The sequence below is a fragment of the Mauremys mutica genome, chromosome 3 (genome assembly GCF_020497125.1).
Source record: "Mauremys mutica isolate MM-2020 ecotype Southern chromosome 3, ASM2049712v1, whole genome shotgun sequence".
NCBI lineage: Eukaryota > Metazoa > Chordata > Testudines > Geoemydidae > Mauremys > Mauremys mutica.
In genome coordinates, this window is record NC_059074.1 from 93,291,996 (window position 1) to 93,315,485 (window position 23,490).

The following is a 23,490-nucleotide window of genomic DNA, read 5'->3' on the forward strand; positions in this document are numbered from 1 at the left end:
CCTTAATCAAGCAAAACCTCATTGATTTACCCTGTGATCCATCATGATTAGCATTTGACACCAATACATGAACAATTACTGCTTAATGATGCAGAACTTGTATCTGGATGAATTTGCACTCTGGGGTAATGTTTTGGATATATTAATATTTTTCTTAATAAGGTGTTTTTGTCAAACTCCAGTTTGGCAAGTTTTACAATGGCCCAAATATCTGATGCATGGAAAATCTGTAAAGTACCCATTAATATAAGATCATTAACATTTCACATATAAGTATAGCTTTGCTGGATAAAGGAATGTTTATGCACTAGAAAAGGGTTTTTCTATAGAAAGTTAAGACAAAGTTAGGAATAACTTTACCTCATTTGAGACCTTCTATATGCCCTCTAGGAGGGGAACAAGTTAGCCCTAATTATGCCTTGTTTAGTCTTATGCTAATTTGGCTGACTTTTCTAGATATCCCATCTTTGTATGTCTAACTCTTCTAGTTTTCTTATGTTGCTTTATGTATATGTGAAGTGTCTTGGATGACAGATATTGTTTTGGGGCATTAGAAAAGTGGGAAAAATATAAAACCTGCAACATTCAAGAAGTGTGATTGAGAGTCACATTCTCAATTTGCTAAAGGTACTTGGCCATCAGTACTAAGCCTCAACACTGTTTGGTATAACTATTCAGCTAGCCATGTTTTAATTACTTATCTTGAGTATCTTCTGCTGTGACTCACCCAGCTCCTATTCATGTTGGATTGGTCTATACCAGGGATTGGCAATCTTTGGCATGTGGCCCGTCAGGGATATCCGCTGGTGGGCCAGGATGGTTTGTTTACCTGCAGTGTCCACAGGTTCGGCAGATCGCTGCTCCCACTGGCCGTGATTCGCTGTTCCAAGCCAATGGGGGCTGCAGGAAGCGGTGCGGGACGAGGGATGTGCTGGCTGCCCTTCCCACAGCCCCCATTGGCCTGGAATGGCGATTCGCAGCCAGTGGGAGCCGCGATCAGCCAAACCCTGAGGATTCTGCAGGTAAACAAACCATCCTGGCCTGCCAGCGGATTTCCCTGATGGGCCATGTGCCAAAGGTTGCCGATCCCTGGTCTATAGACAAACCTGCAGCAAAATGCCTAAAATCAATTTAATTTACACTTATTATTATTTCAGTGCAAGTTTATTTGTGAACACTCTTATTTTTGGATAAAAGTGTCCTATTTTGATGAACTGAAATTGAAAGACTATTTTATTCCAAAGTAAGAGGGTCTACACAGACTTGCACAGAAATAAAAGAAGGTGTGAATTAACAATGACTTAGGTATTTCATTTTATTTATTTTATTAGGAATTTATTTTATTTGCAGGTGTGTGTAGATCAGCCCTCTTTTTCAATTAGACAGAAAGCTGGAAAGGATTAGCTAAACATTCCACCTCTGATAACACCACAGTTAAGACACTTTGCAACAAAGGTTCCTGGACTTTCCTGATCGCCATAGATCCTGATTGTGGAAAGGACGGAGTGACGCTGGCAGATCAGATCATATCAAAGTGTATTCAGTGCAATTCACTTGTGTAATAGTATAGATCAGAGCAATTGTTAAATGTACTAGTGTTTTGGGTGTTTAAACTTCATAAAACTAATGGGATGTTACATGCATTGTTTGTACTTATCTGTATCCTGTCATAGTGTAATAGCAAACATTTACATTGTAAACACTCCTGTAACTCAATAACTCATCAGACATCAAAGAAGCCTTGTGGAATGCTAATGAAGGACGTTATGAGAAAAGGTGCTAGTTCCAAAGCAAATGGCCATTGTGTGTGATGACCTGAGGTCAGAGACTCAAAGTACATTCCTTACTCAGCGCCATCAGAGGAAAAGCCCACGTGGGTGGAGTGACTGTCAGTTTGTCTTCTGTGAGAGGAAGATATAAGAATGGATCCAAAGAAAGATCCTTCATCTCTGAACTGTTTGGACTCTTACAGTGAAGTATACCAGATGCAAAGCGGAGATCCCCAAAGACAAGATGGGTACCCTGAAAGACTTTTGGTAAACTGGCAGTTTATTACAGCACTGCTACCATTTGGAATCACAAACTGTGATTCACCTGTACATATATTTTACCTGCTTTAATCTCTCAACAACTTTCATTTTTTTTCATAGCTAATACATCTTTAGTTAGTTAACTATAGAACTGGCTGCCAGCGTTGTCTTGGGTATAAGATCTGGAGTATCAGCTGATCTGGGGTAAGTGACTGGTCTCTTGGGACTGGGAGAAACCTGATGAGGTGTGGGTTTTTGGTTTAAGTGAGCTTTTATCACAAAGTCCAGTTTGTCTGGCTGTCAAGATTGACTAGAGAGTCTAAGGGGACTGTCTGTGACTCTATGGTAAAACTGGTATATTGATCCAAGGGTTTATATTTGGTACTGGCTTGGTAAAATCTAATTATAGAACATACCAAGGCTTGGGATATCTGCCCTATTTTCTGACAGTTGGCCCAGAAGCACTCTCAGTTGTTAGCCGCTCCAGACAGCATGACACCAACTTTTGTTTTCTAACTTTAAAAATAACAAAAATAAAAATGTCTGAGTTTTTAAAGATGATTTTGTCCTGAACGCTGCCTCACTTCATGTTCCATTACCGGCTGGCCATATTGCTCACAATGGACCTGTATAATCATTGAGAATGATACATTTCCACAGAAAGATGACAATTTGCTTTGGCAGAGGGCCCACACAATGGTGTAATACTCAAGGAAATGCAGTATGGTATTTTGGATAACACTTTTACAAATGACTGTTTAAAATGAATATATGCAAAGCACTGTTCAGCCCCAGGTTCATGACTAAAAGCTTTTGGGAAGAGATGTGTCTCCTGCCAACTTCCTTTTTCCCTAACCAATGACATATTTCCTTTTGGCTTCTTACACCATTGTAGAAAGTGAATGAAAACTACTATACATCAGTCACTCTAAACTGAAAGATAGCTTTGGAATCCCATATCTGATATTGCTTCTCAGTAAAGAGCTGTCTGATTTCAGGAATTTCACGTTCTATCTTTGAACTTTCACTCACATAAGAAGGTGGAAGCATTTTCCACTAGGCCTAAAAAAGAGGACATGATCTGCAGCAGCTTCCCATAATTGTTCTGAAAACAGTAAACTTCTATTTCAGACACAATTTCTCACAGAGGTTAACAATATTTCCTCAGTCGTTGCAATTCCCATTGGAGACAAAAAAGAAAGATCCTGTTTACTATGTGTAGAAGTCAGCTCTCTGCATGAAAAACTGTAGGCAAAATTGACATTCTTCTCAAACAACATCAGTGTGAACCTTTTACCCATCACATTCAGCTTATGAAACATGAAATCTGAAGGTAGGGTATGTACCACCCAACTTCAAGGCACTACTGCTAGGAACCATGCTAAAATTCCCCAAGCTCATATTTCTCTACATTTGCAGTAGAAATATTCTGGGTTTGGCAAATATAATAAAGGAGTACTTCCTCCTTTGATATATGCTGAGCCAAAGGGAGAAGGAGGGTTTCACTGAAGACTAAGGGTAGACATGATATGACTTAAAATAAGCATCAATGTCTTCCACAAGTGTCATGCTACAACTAAACAGAGGTGTCATGCTTAGAACTGTTTCTCCTGTCATTTAAAGTATTGTTTTGTTGAAGCATGGAGAGAGAATTTGCTCCATACCTTACCCTGTACACTTGTCTAGCCCCAAACAATTGAGTACTAGGTTATGACCTGACCTACATGCCCACATAAAGGAGTAAGAACATCCATGCTACATGGGCTACCTGTATGTTGGAACAGGGGATTCAGGAGTGAATGTTGTACACTTGCTTACTCCCTTCCTAGAGCAAGTGGTTGAGGATTGTGTGGGGAGGGGCAGTGAATGAAAGGACTCTTGGCTCCACTCCCCTTATTTAGCAGCAAAGAATCCTGTGGCACCTTATAGACTAACAGACGTTTTGCAGCATGAGCTTTCGTGGGTGAATACCCACTTCTTCGGATGCAAGAAGAAGTGCATCCGAAGAAGTGGGTATTCACCCACGAAAGCTCATGCTGCAAAACGTCTGTTAGTCTATAAGGTGCCACAGGATTCTTTGCTGCTTCTACAGAACCAGACTAACACGGCTACCCCTCTGATACTCCCCTTATTTGTTGGCCATCATGAAGGGTGTCATAATTTGTTGCTGATTCAGGTCAGTAGGAACTTACCACTCCTCTGGAGCAAGGGAGACTTGTGAATCAGAAAAGCCTTGAGTCACAATGGTTTCCTGCACTGGTCCTCAGGTTGTGCAATATATGCACCATACCTAGCGCAGGGCTGTGCAAAATCTAATCCTCAACAAGGATAGATTCAATGAAATCCCCACCCTTGCCATGGCAATCTCAAATCTGGAGCTATTGAAAATTTCACTGAGGTAGAGAGAATATCGCTAAAGATGGCACTGGGCACAAGGACATATGATTTCTGTAGGTATACAGAACCTCTCTCTAATCAAGTTTGCCAGTACTATTTAGCATGTCTCACTCTAGGTCTCCAGCATAACTTCTCTTATATCTAAAATGATAGAGGTTTATTTCTAATTCACTGCAGTGTCATCCTGTGGAATCATCAGAAGGGGAGAATGAAGGGGGCAGCCAGTTTGTCTACTCTGCATGATGCAGTGGCACTAGAGATAACAAGTCAGTCCTTGCCTACCTATATCACAAATGCAGAGGAAGACTTTGTCCTGAAGAGATTCTTCAGTTGGACCTCTGTAAATGGTAAGGCTGTTTTGGAGAGGCCTGTTTTGTAATGAGCAGTGCAAGAACCAGATTTTTCATTTCAGATGAAGATTTGCAATTTCAGAATTTCTTCTGTTCTGCAATGGAGCACACACAAAGCATTTAGAAATGTCATGCCAAACAAAATTCCAGAAAAACAATTATCAAGTCAATAGAAACATTTGATTTTGACAATTTCAATGACAACTGCATTCCAATTTTGACTTTTCAATTTTTGTATTATGTTTTATAATATAAAATAAAAATTGAAACAAAAAGTTGTTTCAAAATGGAAAATCTCTATGTCCCATGCAAAAAGGAATGTTCTGATCTTACCAAAATGCTTATTTTCAATTTTTCTTTCTAAACAAGTTTTGGTCAAAGGTGACATGTTTCCACAAATTATTTCACTTTTCATAAATTGGCATTTTCTGACAGAGAAACATTTCATCAGAAGATTTCCAATGAGCTCCACGTATAGTTTGGACTGTGCCTCTCACGCTCCCCCCTACTCATTTACTGCTCAGTAATCCCTTATGACATATTTAATCCTGCCTCAGCATGGGGGAATGGACTAGATGACCTCTTGAGGTCCCTTCCAGCCCTGCATTTTTATGATTCTATGACAAAAGAATCACAAAACTGTACCTTGTGTACAAACCAAGCCTCCTGAAATCTGTTTTAACTTTACTGTAGTAGATGTCTGAGATCCATATGAAATGCCGCCCTCCTCATTTTCATAGGTAGTGTTATTTCTACCACGAGCATCCACTCAGCCACAGGAATATCTGGCACACAGAACAAATGTGTCATGTGCAAGTCCAGACATCACATTCTGCCTCCTCGCATTGTAATGGGAATGGATTGTATTGTATTCTGCTCTCCTTTGATGATACACATTTTCTTTATAGAAATTGAAAGAAAACATTTAATGAAAGCAAGATTCTCCACACTGGTTCTAGAAAGCCAGCAGTTAAACAAGAGCTCTTATATAGTGTGCGTAATAGCTAGAGCCATAGTGGTGAGTTGGTGCATATAGGGCTGTACTGCACTAGCATTGAGGCTGGAGCCAGTCTACCTAAAAGAGTGTAAAGGCAGACAGAATGCTCCAGATGCATTGGGGCAGCAAAGTTCTTTCACCTCCCTTCTAAAGACGTAGCATACGTCTCCCCAGTGCTAGCCTGTGGTGCAAAAAGGTATATAATATATCTCAACACATTAGCTTGCTCTCAGGAAGAACAAGAACCGGCAATGTGGCTGCCCTTCGTGAGAGTACATGAGATGTACCTCCCTGAACCTTCTCGGCTCACATGAAGCAAGCATCTAATCCCAAATTAGCAGATGTATTTTTGTGAAATCAAACCTGTATCTAGTCAAAGGACTGCATTTATCTTGTCGCTCTTCTCTGACATGCATTGCACAATCTCCTCTTCTGAGACAACGCTGAACCTTGACTTTAGTCAAGCACCCTAGGTAGTAACACTGCTTTCCTACACTCCTACTGTGCACAAAGAGAAATGGAAATAAGACAAGATACTTTTGTTTGTTTACCTTTGAGGGGTGGGATAACAAAACTGTAACATCCAATAATTTTGTGTATTTTTTTTTTTTAAGATTGCAACAGCCACTCTGCAGGAAAGCTTGGTGGATACTTTATCTTTCCTTTAAATCCCACAACGAGTCATTTTATAGATGTCAGCCAAGGGTTAACAAGGTTAACAAATGTGCAGATGGTGAAGATAAAAAAACACAACAACAAGCATGCAATACTCCAGTGAGTACATGATGGAGATTATGTTAGCTACCATAATTGTTGGTTTATACACTACATAAGGATTTGGCAAGACATCCCTGAACAAACTTGCAGATCTACAGGACCTAATTTTCCTCCCAGTTTCACTCTATAAATCAGGAGTAATTCCATTAACATCCAGTGTAGCAATGTCAATTTACACCAGCATAGGATTTGGCCCAGTGGAGTTCTACTGGTGTAAGTGTGATGGGAATCAGGCCTGTAGTGTATATTGTGCATACAAATGCTGCGCAGAACTACTGTTAAGGTCAACTGGAGTTTTGGTCAGTAATCAAGTACATAATATAAGTACAAAGCGATCCACAGTGTGGCTCTATAAACAGAATTTTTCTCTCTTGTTTCTGCTTCTGCAAGACATAAAGCAACAGGTTTGGATACAGGAGATTCATGTTTAGTTTAAGTGGCAATGACCTGACTATTTGGAGCAGAAAGATCTAAATTCTGTTCCCACTGTCAACATGAAGTCTGAATGGCCATAGTGTGCAGCCCAATGACACAGCGGGTTTCGAGGTAGTTGTGGATTTGATACAGTATTTTCCTTTTTCACTCCCTTATGGACTTCTTTGTGCTGATTGGGACTGGATGATTCAAAAATGCCATGCAAACAGCCTTTGTCCTAGATACCACAAGAAGAAAGTCAGGATGCCAGGAATATGGTTTAACTAGGCTGCAAATTTTAAGTAGCACATCTGGGAACTAGTGGGCAATGACTTGTCTAGTGCAATTCGGCTTTCCTTTGTAATCTGTTCCATCTGGTGGAAGGCACCATCAGCTCCCAGCCCTTCTCTTCCACCTGATGGAAGCCTGCTGTCAGCCCCAACCCCATTAAACAGTCCCAGGATAGTTGCTGGGACCCCATCGCCCTCCATTGTACGAGGTTTAAGGGGGGGTTTCTGCTTACCGTGCCAGATATTAAGACCCTCAGTTTCATCCCCCACCTTCTTTAGGAGATGCCTTCTCCTAATCCTTCTAATTCCCTGTTAGTGAGGGAACTAGACTCCTGTTGAAGGAATGCCGACACTGGGCACCTGCCAAGCAGCCACAGAATGAATTTTACAACCTAATCTACCTAACAGGGTCCCTGGGCTCCCTACCCACTATCCTACCCCTTCAGGCCACTCTGGCAGTGAAGGAAAATTCCTTCCTATCGCCTAATGATTGACTAGCATGATACCCATGGCAAGTCCCCAAAACTCAGAGGGTGAGGAAGGAGAAGGGGAATGTTTCTTCCTGGCACAGAATGGTGTCCATGGGCACAGGGAAGGGCTTATAAACCCTCCTCAGGGGTGCATAGGAACAAATAGGCCTATGGTGCACCTGATATCCAGCCAATCTGCCACCAGTCCCCACTCTTCCAGCCCATAAGGAGGCTCAGTGCCATGAGAAGGGGCCAGGGGGCAATTAAGTCCTTAAAGGGGCCAAGAGTTTCCTTTCCACCACTGGCTTAGATAAAGCCTCCCCACCCATGTGTGGGGAAGGAGAGGGAAGTGGGGAACATTACTGTGAAATTTTTGGCCTGACCAGAATAAGGGAAGTACTGGAGATCTCCCAAGAAATCCTGGTCTTGTGAGGTTTCCAACCCAGTGTTGCAGACCCAGGTACTTCAAATGAGCTTTGAATAAGTGTTAGGAATAGAACACTTAAACACTTATTCAAATCAAAGCTATGAACCCTTTGAATACTCTTAGGAATAGATTTTCAAAGATGAGCACATGCTCAGTTACACAGGCCTAAAATTAGGTGCACAGATATCTGGTTGGTTTGAGCAGATAGCCAATTCAGCATTCCTTCATGCAGCATATTTGGCATCTTCTGTTTTTATTCAACTGTTCTATTTACTCACTCAGCTTGTGGAGTGTACAAATTAGGCATATGGCATTGTGTGTACATAACTGTGCAAGCTTATCCTCAAAAATCTGATCTTTAATTTGTCTTCTCTAGTGAGTCACCTCCAATAACTGTAACAGTTATTCATCTTTGGAAACGGTGTCTTTTGTTTCATTTCATTCTTCCACTGCTGACACACAATCTGACACCTGGCTGGGATGATTTAGTTGGGGATTGGTCCTGCTTTGAGCAGGGGGTTGGATTAGATGACCTCCTGAGGTCTCTTCTAACCCTAATCATCTATGATTTTTTCTGGAAACAGAAATTCAGCATCTTCTTTCCGTCATAAGCAACACATGATAGTGATCCTTTCATTATTAGCCTATTTTTGTTTCATATAATTTCTAATGCTGGCTTTACATAGGCAAAAAGATTATGTTAACATTCTCTCTCAAAGTTCCTGGTTAATCAGTGACAGATTTCGAGTGCAACTGAGTGTTAGGGTCTTAGACTATTGCACCCAAATCTTCTCAAAAGTTTCAAATCTCCCTAATGACATTGACACATTTTTTGGAATTCCCTCTCAGACTTGAACTTCTTTCCATGCTAAATCCTATCATGTGGTCCTGAGATTTGTTTTCACCAGCAGATTATGGTCTGATGAATGGATCAGATGACTTGAGCCACAGGCTTTGAATGTAGCCCCATGTATTCAAAGAGGATCTCCCCAGATTTTTTCTCCCTGCTACTTCTCAGCCCCATTTATGAAATTTACTTTCTAGCATCAAATATTTCCAGCAAGTACTAGTTGGTTATCCACGGAACTCAATTCTTAAGGCTATCTAGATGTTTAATAAAAATAAAATCAAAGACTATAATAACATTAGGACTGGGAATGAAGAACGTACAGGGTTCATGTTACCAGTTTGTTCACATTAAAAGAAGTCTGCATGGTCTCACTGTGCTTCCTCCAAAACTTTTGTAAAAATCTTTCTACCCTTCATATTTCAATCCCTTAGACAACTGTCTCACATTTAAGAGTACCAGGAACTTTGTGTTCTTGTTTTAACAACCATGTCCTGCCTCCTTCAGTTTATATAATGAGTGTTCTTAGAATACTCAGATGCACAATTGCATAGCAAGATATCATCAGCTTTATGAAAAAAAAAATGTGCTTGCAATTGCATGCCAGTTTCTGTCCCCTTGATCACTAACATTCACATTCCCTTCTATATGTACCATGTAAAGGCTTCTAAATAAAACAATGGCTTCTGCCACCAAATAGAAAAGAACTGTGAACAAAAGCCTATTGTTATGGATGCCGATTTAAAAATATACTTTTCATGAATCCTCTTCCCATCTTACTGTTTATTTTTGGTTTGTAACTATATCTGTTAAGCTCCTTTGCCTCTGAAAAAGGCAACAAACTAGGGCCAGGTCTACACCTAAAACTTAAGTTGGCTTAACTACATCTCACAGGGGTGTGAAAATTGTACTCAAAGCCCCATTATAGAAAACAGTAAGTCAACGGAAGAATTCTTCCATCAACCTACCTACTGCCTATCAAGGAGATGGATTTACTACAGTGACAGAAAAGCCCCTGCCGTCACTATAGAGCTTGTAGTGTAAACATAGCCTAACTCTTTTCCCATTGACAAAAAATCACCTTCTCTCTCACTTTTGCTACGTATGAAGGAAGTTAGGCAACCCCTTCATATTTATTTGGGCTACCATTTGAACTCGGGCTCTCTCTAAGAAAAAGTAGTGGGTTGGATATGGATAAGATGTGTTTAGTATGTCTATTTTAGGCATGATTTATAGTGTTCTATATTGTCTTATACTGTTTTTCATTTTAAAATAAAAATACTGAAAAGCCAAATTCCACCCTTGCAAGTTTGCATGTGGTTTCTAATGAAGACAATGTGAATGGGGGTGTGGGTTTCAGGGCAGACAATTGGTTTTGGAGTTTGGTGGGTTTTTTTTGTTTGTTTGTTTTTTAGAGGAGGAAGGGAGGAGACCTTCTTTATGTTGTCATAGTTGTTTGTGGTATTTATGTTTGTGGTTTTTACTGTGAAAACATTTAATAAAAGTGAAAATTTTAAATCTCTGAAGCTAAACATCTTCAAAAATATTTAAACAAGAAAAGCTATCTCTTTTGAAATGTCTAGGAAATGGGAAAACAGCACATTACAAACAGAGTGTTTGATACTGGATGCCAGACTAATAAAGACTCCCATTGGAGTTGTGCAAGCATCAGGACTGAAGAATCCAGTCTAGAGTGCTTTCCAATAAATCATAATTACTTAAATGAAAAAATACAGCAAGTGCCTCTAAGGCCCAATCCAGCTTCCATTCATGTCAGTGGAAAGACCCTCATTCCTCATTAACTTGAGGAGGATTTGGATCAGGTTTCTACTTACGTTGAAAAAAACCCAAATGCTTAAATAATCCAGCATAGCCCCTGAGACCCTCCTGCTTGTTTCTGTGCTCTCATTTGGGGAGTGATTTGGATTTCTCTACTCTAAAGCATCACCTGTTGGAAAATGTTGACATGTATTTCTTGCACACAACACAGGTGTAATTTTTGCAAATGGAGGCTATTGTGTCAACTTATACTTTCCCTCATAATCCGTAGTTAAGAAATTATATCAAGTATTCTCTCCTCACTTCCATTTAGCATTCCTTTACACCAGAGGTCGGCAACCTTTCTGCAGTGGTGTGCCAAGTCTTCATGTATACACTCTAATTTAAGGTTTTGCGTGCCGGTAATACATTTTAACGTTTTTTAGAAGTCTATAATATATAGCCAAACTACTGTTATATGTAAAGTAAACACGGTTTTCAAAATGTTTCAGAAGCTTAATTTAAAATTAAATTAAAATGCAGATCTTATCAGTTTAGTGTGATCCTTGCCCTTGCTTTTCCTTGCTGAGTTTTCCAATGTCTGGTGGCACGTATTTGGATACTTTAAGCTGCACACAGGCTTCTGAGTGATCAGTTGTTAACTGGCTGGAACTCCAGATCGGCAGCTGAGGTGAGTGGAGCTGGCGGCTGGTAGGGCTGAGCAGAGCCGGAGGCCTGGACCCTGTCTGGCAGGGGTCCTGCGCTGGAACTCCAACCGGAAGCAAGGTGAGTGGGGCCGTGGTGGGGGACCACAGCTGGCAAGGGGCCAGCAGCCAGAGCAGCAACTGAGCGGCTCAGCCCGCCGCCACCACTCTGGGTTTTTGGCCGCTGGCTCCTGCCAGCCGGGGTCTCAGCCCGCTGCCAGCCTGGGGTTCCATCACCCAAGCCAGCAGCGGGCACTGAGTGGGACCAGCGGTGGGACCCAGGCTGGCCAGGGGCCAGCAGCGGGAACCCCAGAGCGGCAGCAGGCTGAGCGGCTCAGCCCGCACCACATGCCATCAAAAATTGGCTCACGTGCCACCTTTGGCATGTGTGCCATAGTTCGCTGACCCCTGCTTTACAGGATCAAATTCCACACAGACTTATACCCTGCATAACCACACAGTGTAAGCATTTAAGCTATTTTTACACCACGCAGCTTTTAGTGACACGGCTGTGTCACTACAACCGTGTTGCTAAAAGGCGCACAGTGTAGCTGCTGTTTGTCAGCTCTTCTGCTGACAAAAAACTTCCACCCCCAACAAGCAGCGTTAGCATTGTTGGCAGGAGAGTGCTCCTACCAACAAAGAGCTGTTCACACTGGTGCTTGTCGTCGGCAAAACTTTTGTCTTTTGGGGTGTGTGTGTGTTTTTTAACACCTCTGAAAGACAAAAGTTTTGTCATTCAGTTGTCAGTGTAGACATAGCCATAGCTGAGGTTAGAAAAGATAGACCTCGGGGCAGATTTCAGCCAACTGTATCTAAGAAAAACAGCACATATTTAATTGATGATCTTATTTTAATTTGAAATTCATAGCCAACATTAGTTACAATAATGTAAGTGTAATAAAGAAAGACAGACAAGTGATATGGGGGTCTCATAATCCCAAAAAGGTTAAGTAAAAAAATATTTTGCCGAGAACTTTATGTGGACAAAAATGGAAGGAAACCTTCAGTAATTCAAATATAAGATCAAGCGTTGCTCACATTGAATTATGGCATTTAAAGTAACACACCCAATTACCAGTTTGCCATCAGTAATGTCAGCTTTTCATAGTCAGTTAACAAAATATCATTCAAAGTTTTCTTTTGGTCTAATGGTGCTTTGGTATCAATCGAAGAAAAGCAAACAAAAAAACCCGAATTCTCTTATAAGCTCCAAAAACCTCATCCTATAATGCAGTGTGTGTGTGGGGGGGGTGTCTCTGAATTGAAGAAGAGCTCTGTGTGTCTCTAAAGCTTGTCTCTCTCACCAACAGAAGTTGGTCCAATAAAAAGTAATACTTCATCCACCTCATCTCTCTAATATCCTGGGACAACAAAGCTACAACAACAAAATATACAATAATGTTTTCTATCATTTGAATAAATATTACATTTTCTTCTCCTACATGTAGTCTAGATCTCATAACAATACTAGAGTCACTATAGTTATAGATGATGCCGATAATTATTTAAGTGGGGAGATTTGAGAGGCAGATGGAATATCTTTATAAAGCATATAATGGGGAATCCTATTTGGTAAAGAAACTCAAGGAACTAGAAACAACTTCTCTTCTTCCAAAATTTCTAGAATGGCTAATTGTCCTATATTAGTAGATTTATAATAAATCTCTGATCCTGGAATTTGTTCCCTGTTAGATCCAAGTCATTGGACTTTTGTCAGCATATGGAATGCAAAATTGGGTAGAAATCTGTCTCTCTCATTCTTATTAGACCTTTGCAATATTTCCCTCTATAAAATGATTCTTCAGGCTGAAATTTGTCATGCTTCTGTTTTAGAAGAGAGGAGACATTTTAGTGTGCAGAAAGCTTGCTAAAGTCCACTTGGCTGTTTTTACTTATTCAAGTATGAAGATACGGTATTAAGAAATATTTCAAATGCTTTTTTTGTATTCAGATTACTCGGAAATTGTTTATTTTAAAAACTCCAGGGGCTTAGTTCTCAGTGAGAACAAGTGCCTCTTAAACCATTGGGGATATTTAGTGTATAAATAAAGAAGTGTTTGAATCTCCTATGACATGAAGTATGTTTATTTATAAGCATGAACAATGCTTATAAAGCATTCCTCATATTTACATATTACAAGCAAGTTAAATACAATGTTATAGCTGAACATTTAAACAAACAAAAGTAAAAACATGGATACTTACATCAAATATAAATTGCCCCCCTCCATATATATGCATTGATGTAGTACAAAGCACTACATGGATGCAAGGGGTTCATATCTTTTTTTTTTTTAATGTGTTTCTTAATTCTCAGCTGTAGCACTAGAATGAGAAAGGACATTATTTTTAGTTGTTTTTCCCCCCATTGAATATTATTTTTGTTTGTATCTAGGTTTCTTGCAATCTGATTTTTTGTCCCTGTGGTTCATTTAAACAAAAACAAATGTTTTGTCTTTTTACCTACTGCTGAATGTGCCTTCTTTGTAGATAAAGTCAAGCCATAATAATTACCATAAATTTAAATATGGACACACCTGTTATTATCTTGCAACACTAATATGAATGAGTAACAAACTTCACTGAAAAAACCCCACTTCCTGTGGCATCTTTTTAATCCACAGCTAGATAGTATACAGTCACCATCAAGAAGATCTGTCTCTGTGTCTAGTGTATTCCTTTAGCCATACTCCCACTTTTAACAGCTTCCAAAATTCTTCTTTATTTCCATTAATTTGTTCTTTGGAAGGTACTGAAGTATATGTTCATTGGGAAATGGGGATGCTAGCTTTCCAGAGAAGAAAGAATTAGGTGATAATTGTTATAAGAAAAATTTCAAAATCAAACACCATTAAAGCAATTTTAAAAGTTGCTAGGTTCCAGATTAATTTATTCTACTCTTAAATCAGATAACATTGATTGCTCCTCTTGGCCCAACCAAACAGACCTACAACCCTATGCAGTGACTACATGAAAATCACTATTTTACTATTAATAGACTCATTTTTCAGCTGACTTGCTGTGATAATTATAGAACAAATAGAGCTGTTCAGAGCTCAACTGTTTCACTCTGCAAAGGTTATTGCAAACATTTTCCTTGGGTTCTCTCTTTATAGATTCACACACTTCCCTCCAAAAGTTTTGCTTTGAGAAGTTCTGCTTGATTGAAATGACTAGCTGAGCCTGATCTGATCTAAAACCAGCAGGAGTTTATTCATTTCTGGAGATGAACCTCCAAACTAAAAAATCAACTGAGTTTCATCGATTTCTCAATGAAACCACAAATTTCAAATGATTTCAACACAAGAACTTACATTGGATATAATTTTCTCCTAGTAGCATTTTCTCTCAAATGGCTCATGACCCTTAGGGTATCTCTACACTGTGATGAAACACCTATGGCTAGCCTGCGTCAGCTGACTCGGGCTCTTGGGGGTCAGGCTACAGGGATGTTAATTATGGTGTAGATATTTGGGCTTGGGCTGGGATCCCCTCTGGAATATCTACCTCACAATTAAACAGCCCCTTAGCCCTAGTCCTGTGAATCTGAGTCAGCTGACATAGCCAGCAGCAGGTGCTTAACTTACCCTTAAAAACCCTTCCACTAACATGAGCTGAGTCTGAGATGGTAACAAAACCCAGACATGGGCAAGCTACTTCTGTATCATTTCATTGTAAACTTTTTGCACGGTTCTAAAACAAGTTCTTGTAAATTGGCCACAGGTTCAGTCCTGTAAGATACTGATCACCGAGACCCAATCCAACCAGCCAATTAAGGACATGCTTTATGTTAAGCATTGTGGTACCTCCTCTGAAGTCTTAACGTTAAACACATGCTTAAGTTGTCTGCTGGATCAGAGACAGAATGTGCAGCACCTTGAAGGCTCTAGCCCCATCCAGAGTGGCTTTGTAATCAGGCCATCCTATATCCTGCAGACTCCCCACTGCTGCAAGGCGTTATACAGGAAATCATACTCAAGTATCACAATGGCCCTTATAACTTATGAAAGAACCACCAGGTTATGCGGGGGGCGGGGAAATGTGTCTACACCAGGGGCTAACCCAGCATCTAGAATCCCTGAATGAAGGCCCCTCCCTTTTGTCCATGTGCCAGCCTGGAATGAATCGACTTCCCTGTCTTTTCCAGCATTTCTGCTCTCCATGTTTCTCTTTAGAGATGGTTTTAATTCCTGCTGTCACAGTGTAGGAATATAGTGTAGATTTAACACATAAGAGATCACCATTCTCTTCTGTTTCCAAATGATTGATGGGATTAACAAAAGTGTGTAAGCTTGAAGGAGTGTCTCTCTCACCAACAGAAGTTGATGCAATCAAAGGTGTTACCTCACCCACCTTCTCTCTCTCATATCCTGGTACCCACATAGCTACAACTCTGCATACAATAATATACATTTTCAGCCATGATTATGCAATTCTTCATAGGAATCTTGCTACTGAGCTACTTAAACGACTGATGAAGTTAATGGCATATCTCCTTACACCAGCAAGTGGAAGATGAAAAAAAGTAGGTGTTAAACTGGTTATGAAACAAATCCTTGATTTAGCACTTTTTTTGTCCTATAGTGTCTTTTGAAATACTTCATGCTATACTTGTTAATGGCTAAACAAGCATTTCAATTGTCAGCCAATTCTGTGTTTAAGGACTCTCTGCTACAAAGCATATTTACTTTACAGTGTTCTATAGTTCATCCTTCATAAACAGCAACTGCTCCTGCTGAAGTTTAATAATCATCAATGTTTGAGTCCACGTGTGAAATAAAGATGCCAGTGCACTTCATCGTTAACATTTTAAACATGAAGAGAAATAGAGTTTCCTGGGAACTCTTTACGTACAATTATCATCAAGAAGTTCAAATGGTGAGTTTATTGGATTAGTCTACATGATGTCATTTTAGGATTTGATGTTTCACTGCTTTGATGAGCATGAAACAATGTTATTAGCAGGATATGAGATTGTAATCTCTGGAGGGCAGGAGCTGTCTTTTTGTTCTGAGTCTGAACAGTGTCTTGTGCACTGCGGTCCCTTGGTGCTACCTCAACACACATACTAATTAATAAATTCAATTAAAGATATAATTTCAAAGCACTGAATTGTACTAGTCCTCGGTTAGGAGTCCAGACGACTGGACTTCTGAACTTATTTGACCAAGAAAACCTGCTTGGTTTTAGTGGAGACAATGGGCCTGATTCTTTGTAATCTTAGAGCTTGCAAAGTGAATATAACATGCTGTTTGATCCCAATGGGAAATTTTACATTCATTTGGTGTAAATGCCTGCTCAAGGTGCGAGGCAACAGAGAATCAGGTCAGATGATTTTCAAGCTGCTCAGAAAGAAGCAGAGTTATTAAGCTCGAGTGATGTTTTGCGTGGAAGGCAAAATTTGTTACAAACTTCCATAACTCTTATAATATTCTTTTCAAGAAGACATTAGCCAAACTTGTTTCATTTTAAATCAGGTATCTTTAATGTCTGGAGAAAATCAAGGAATTACAGGGTTTTTCTACGTAGGGCTTGATCAGAACTAGAATTGATATACACAACATGGCACCTTTCTCATATGTCTCAATCTTGAAAGTGGTAATTCAAGAAGTTGCCATTACCACAGCGATAGGGCACTGAAGACAGACAGATGTAAAAATGCCAGATACAAAGTACATGCAAAAATAGAACTACATGCAGCATTATACACACATCCACTTGACATGGTACCCTATCCTCTGCATGACTGGGACAGCCTTGATTTTTTGCTCTAATATGTCTCCCACCACAGCTCTCTCTATATTCTTATAATTCTCTCTCAGTATTCACTGCAGGTGTTGACATTAATTGTTTGATTGACAAGACATCAGAGCTGGGAGAATATTTTTTTCTGTTTAGTCAGCAAACTGAAAAAAAATCAGGAGAAGTATTTGCTTCAATTCTGAAAATGTTTGAACTTAGCAGCAGATTGGAAAAGTCTGTTTTGGCTCTGCAAACCATGTGCATGTGCACAGATGCCTTTTTATAACCTTTAGCTCGGCAGGTAGGGTGCTTGTCTGGGATGTGGGAGATAAAGTTTTGAATCCCCACTCTGGGGCAGGCACTTAAACTCAGTTCCCAACCTGCCAAGAGGTGCCCTAACCAGCAGGCTGTAAGTAATACTTACATGGGCTACTCTCAAGCTCTCTGGTTGAAGAAGTTCATTTTGTATAAAAATTAATATTCATTGGATCAAAACAAGAGAACAACTCCATAGCCTGGTATGACATACCAGGGTACAGTCCAGATAAGTGGGGGGCTGTGTCACCCCTGCCCTGAAACCATGGGTGTTTTACAATGCCTGGCAGACGTAGCTCCCACATGGACTGCTCACAAACAGCCTTCCAGCATGCAAACCACACCCTGAGTGTCTGTGTGTAACTGCAGCCTGACAGCCACCCTTGGATTCACTCTAGGGGTATGACTACACTTGCAGCTGTACAGCGCTGCCGCGGGAGCGCTCCCGCGGCAGCACTTTGAAGTGCGAGTGTGGTCGCGATGTCAGTGCTGGGAGAGAGCTCTCCGAGCGCTGCAGGTACTCCACCTCCCCGAGGGGATTAGCTTACAGCACTGGGAGCCGCGCTTCCAGCGCTGGGGCACTGTTTACACTGGCGCTCTACAGCGCTGTAACTTGCTGCGCTCAGGCGGGTGTTTTTTTTTCACATCCCTGAGCGAGAAAGTTGCAGCGCTGTAAAGCGCCAGTGTAGCCAAGGCCTTTCTCTCAACAGCCTTTGTTATACTGCAAGGTATAACATACCCCATCTGAGATTTCCCTCCTTTCCCCCACATCCCCAGAAGTGTTTGTCCTGTACTGTCCAGCCCTCTCCTAGATAGTATAAAGATTTTAAATCCATTATTTCTTTCAGGGAATAAGATAACAGTTTATTGTCTCAAATAGTTATTCAGGCACTTCAGTTTAAACCCACTAGATAAAACAGGTTTATTAACTACAAAGAGATAGATTTTAAGTAAGTACAAGTAATGAGGCATAAAAAGTCAGAAGTGGTTACATGAAAAATAAAGATAAAACACTTTCTAATGACTAGCAACAAATTATATCAGATTCAAGCAAAGTTTCTCACCGCATGCTTTCAGCAGTCTTACTGACCAAACTCTGTTAGGACCCCTCCCACAGGGTCCAACCCCTGTTTCCTTTGTCTCTTCAGTTGCAGTGAATGTGCTGGGCAGGGAGAGAGAGAAGAATCCTTTAGAGTGTTTGCCTCTCCTTTTAATAGTTGCAATTCCCCCTCTTGAAAAACATTTCCAGCTGGGCACCAGCAGACAAAGGATGTTCCCTGCTGGCTTTTTCTCACCTGTTTGAGCTTTCTTTGTTTCTCTCCCTCCCTCTGTTTACAGCTTCAACTCAACTTAAGGCAAGCACACATTCTGTTATCTAGGACAGACCTGGCTGATGACTTCTGTTTGGGCAGAGCTGTGGAATTTGGAACATGTGTTAATAAAACCATACAGGGGAATCTTATAACTTGACACACAATTTTGCCACACATATTTTACCAGTACAATACTGACCAGTCAATTATGAGTTTTCAAATGACACCTTACAGGACATTCCTTGTACAAAAATTATTACAATAGTGTGTAGGGTGTGAACACAGGGGTATATTCTGTCATGCCTGCTAATTACAGCACTCACCTGGGAGGTTGAAGATGTGCATTCAAATCCTTCATCTGAATCAGGCAGAAAGAGGATTTGAATCCACATCTCCTACCTCTCAGGCGAGTGCTTTAATCATCAGGTTATGGAGTCAGCTTCTCTCTCTTTGGTCTATGACTATTTAGGTACTTATACCAAGTGAACAGCTTCATCAGGAGATCCTGAGAGGAAAATAGACTACTTGGCAGGGGGAGAGCTGTGTTCAAATCCATGCTCCAGCGCAGGGGTCAGCAACCTTCGGCACACAGCCCATTAGGGTAATCCGCTTGCGGTGCATGAGACATTTTGTTTACATTGACCATCCACAGGCACGGCCCCACCACAGCTCCCAGTGGCCACGGTTCACCATTCCCGGCCAATGGGAGCTGTGGGAAGCAGCAGCCAGCACATCCCTGCTGCCCGCTGGGAGCTGTGGGCAGCCGTGCCTGCAGACAGTCAATGTAAACAAACTGTCTTGTGGCTCGGCAGTGGATTACCCTGATGGGCCATGCAGGATGCCCATCACTGATATAAACTATTCGTCAAAAAAAATTTCACATCTCTAGTCATCATGTGGAATAGATTTATCATTCTTCCCCACATTGTCTTGCTTTGGAGATGTCAAGCATTCTTTCCTATGACATTCCCACCCACCTCCCCCTGCTAAAGCAAATGCTATATTAGGCTGTAATAGGAAAGGGATAGAGAATAAAATTGACAATAGTACAATACTATTATAAGTGACCAATAATATAATATAATATAATATAATATAATATAATATAATATATAATATAATATAAATAAAGGAACATAGCATTTGCTTATGCTGAGACTTACTGATTATATGACCTGCCTACTGTTCTCAGCAAAGTCTTTTCCTCTGATTACCTGCCCCTAGCTGCCACAGGAGCAAGTCTGTCATATGAGTCACAAAATTATCCTGCATCCTTGTGGGGAGCCTTAAGGGACCTGTAGAAGCATGAACACAGGAGCCATGTTATACTTGTGAAAGTTATGGGCACAGACATACAGAGGATATGGAATAGGGGAAAGTCAGGGAACCTTCCAAGAACAGCACAGAAACCAGATTCAAGGTTAATTAAACCAAGCACCAGCAACAACTTTTCCTTTTCCCTAGAGGTGCTCAACCTCCGCTTTGCCCCGAGGTCCCGCCCTCACTCTGCCCCTTCCCCCAAGACCCCACCTACGCTCTACCTCTTCCTGCCCTTGCTCCGCCCCCTCGCCCAAGGCCCTGCCCTCACTCCACCTTGTCCCACTCCACTCCCTCCCCAGAGCACCCACGAAAGCAGTGCCTATGAAACCAAGGTTATTTGCTTTTGATACATTTTTCTCATTTCTTCATTGGCAAAAATATCTGGTATTGAAAAAAAAACACCTTATTTTAAAAATTGCCAGAAAAAATGTGAGTTCTGTAACATTTTAAAAATCCACCTCATCTTAGACTGAAGTCTAACTGTGTATCAAATGGAATCATTCATCAAGAGAGACAGCCTCAATTCCAGAGCAAACATTAGAAAGAGCTGAGGGCCCAAGGCACTATTGTCACATAGGGACATGGAAAAGTCTATTAAGACCATAAATAAGAATCTAAGGAAAATTTCCACAACCTCTAAACTCAAAGTCTTTACTCCCTATCAAAGCTATTAAGAAATTACTTCTGTTTTTCATAACTCCTGCTTTCTTTAACCTATTTTTCATGTCCACCGGCTATGTTAATCAGGAATGTGCTGATAGACCAGACTAAGTAATAACTTGTACAAGCACACAGATTCCTCCCACCCAGTGATTAAGAGGAAATGCAATTAACATGCGTTAGAGAAGCCGGAGCTTGCTGTCATGAGGATGGTGCTCCCTTCAACTGTGAACAAGGTAAAGCCTACAGACAGCATGACCCTAGGTCTGCTTCTTCACAGGGTTTAGAAAGAGACTGGATGAAGTGCTAAATAACAACCGTATCCACAGGGGCCTGATAATGAACTTACCTCACAGGAAATTAAGTACAATAAACTGCTGAGGCATGGACCTTCGCTCTCATTTTTAACTCAACCCCTGCTCCCATCCTTGCACGTAACTTCTTTGATAGCAATATAATTAGGCTTGGAAGGATTAGATTTTTAATGGTAAATGTCAGTAAATGTCAATTTCATTGTACACACACAAATGCATGACAAAATATTTCCATCTATAATAATAAAAATGTAGAGATAGGCAAAGTAAGAAAAATGCTTCTTGAGAACAGATGAGAGTTTGGTTAGTATATTATGATATGGGATGTTGACAATTTGTGTTTTTATTGTTATACAGTTTAAGTTTTTGAATCTCAGTATCTACTGTCATTATAGAATTATTGTCTGACCACTCCCATAATTTCCCACAACTGTGAACATTTAAATTGATAAAAAATTTAAAAAGTCACAAAAATAAATATCAATATTATCACTGAAATTATAAAAGATGAAGATTGAATTCTGCCATGCCTAAACATCACACAATGGTTTCACTACACTACATTGTGTGTGCAGAGCAGTGGTTATTTGCAGGGTGACTCCCTACAGCTGATCAGATAACAAGGGTATACATTTGGAAATGTGATGATTTTGGTTTCTTTTACTTTAAGAGACATTTCACCATCCACGATGCGCCTGAAATTTTCTTCCTTTATATATATATATATAGGAAGAAAATTTCAGGCGCATTGTGGATATATATATATTTTTTCTTAAAGTATAAGAAACCAAAATCATAAAATAAATAGGTTCATATATATAGATCCATAAAAGAAATTACAGTATTCCATTGCATCTATTGTTTGTGGAAATCCCCATACCTGATCTCCCCACCCCCTACACTCCCACTCTCTAAATACAGGTTCATGTTCAACACTATACCTCAGCTGACTGTTTAATATTTTTGACACTCTGGGCCTGCTCCTATCAAGTAAATATAAGTAAATATCCTTCCCATTACTGGACTTGTACACTGGTGTGATAGTGTGTTAAAGCTCATAGACTTTAAGGCCAGAAGGGCCCATCAGGATAATCTAATCTGACTTCCTGCATATTAGAGGTCACAGAACCTCACCCACCCATTCTTGTAATAGACCCATAACCTCTGGATGAGTTACTGAAGTCCTCAAATCATGGTTTAAAGACTTCAGGTTACAGAGAATCCACCATTTACACTAGTTTAAACCTATAAGTGCCCCGTGCCCCATGCTGCAGAGGAAAGCAAAAAACCCGCAGGATCTCTGCTAATCTGACTGGGGGGAGGGTGTGGAGGGAGGGATTCCTTCCCGATCCCAGATATGGCCATCATTGGAACCTGACCATTTCGACAAGACTCACCAGCCAGACACCTGGGAAAGAATTCTCTTTAGTAACTCAGAGCCCTCCCGCTCTAGTGTCCTATCACTGGCCATTGGGGATACTCGCTACTAGCAGTTGCAAATTGGCTACATGCCATTGCAGGAAGTCTCATTTAATGGGCAGCAGGTTTAAAACAAATAAAAGGAAGTTCTTCTTCACGCAGCACACAGTCAACTTGTGGAACTCCTTACCTGAGGAGGTTGTGAAGGCTAGGACTATAACAGCATTTAAAAGAGAATTGGATAAATTCATGGTAGTTAAATCCATCAATGGCTATTAGCCAGGATGGGTAAGAATAGTGTCCCTAGCCTCTGTTCGTCAGAGGATGGAGATGGATGGCAGGAGAGAGATCACTTGATCATTGCCTGTTAGGTTCACTCCCTCTGGGGCCCCTGGCATTGGCCACTGTCGGTAGACAGGATACTGGGCTAGATGGACCTTTGGTCTGACCCGGTACGGCCTTTCTTATGTTCTTATGTTCTCATCATACCATCCCCTCCATACACTTATCAAACTAAGTCTTGAAGCCTAAGTGTTAGGCTTTTTGCCCCCCACTGCTCCCCTTGGAAGGCTGTTCCAGAACTTCACTCCCAAGATGGTTAGAAATCTTCACCTAAACTTCCTGTTGGCCAGTTTATATCCGGTGTTCTTGTGTCCACAATGGTGCTTAACTTAAATAACTCCTCTCGCTCCCTGGTATTTATCCCTCAGATGTATTTATAGAGAGCAATCATATCTCTCCTCAGCTTCATTTGGTTAGGCTAACCAAGCCAAGCAATCTGAGTATCCTCTCGTAAGGCAGGTTTTCCATTCCACAATTCATCCTACATTTGTTCTAGTCTGAATTAATCTTTCTTAAACATGGGAGACCAGAACTGCACACAGTATTCCAGGTGAGGTCTCACCAGTGCCTTGTATAATGGTACTAACACTTCCTCATCTCT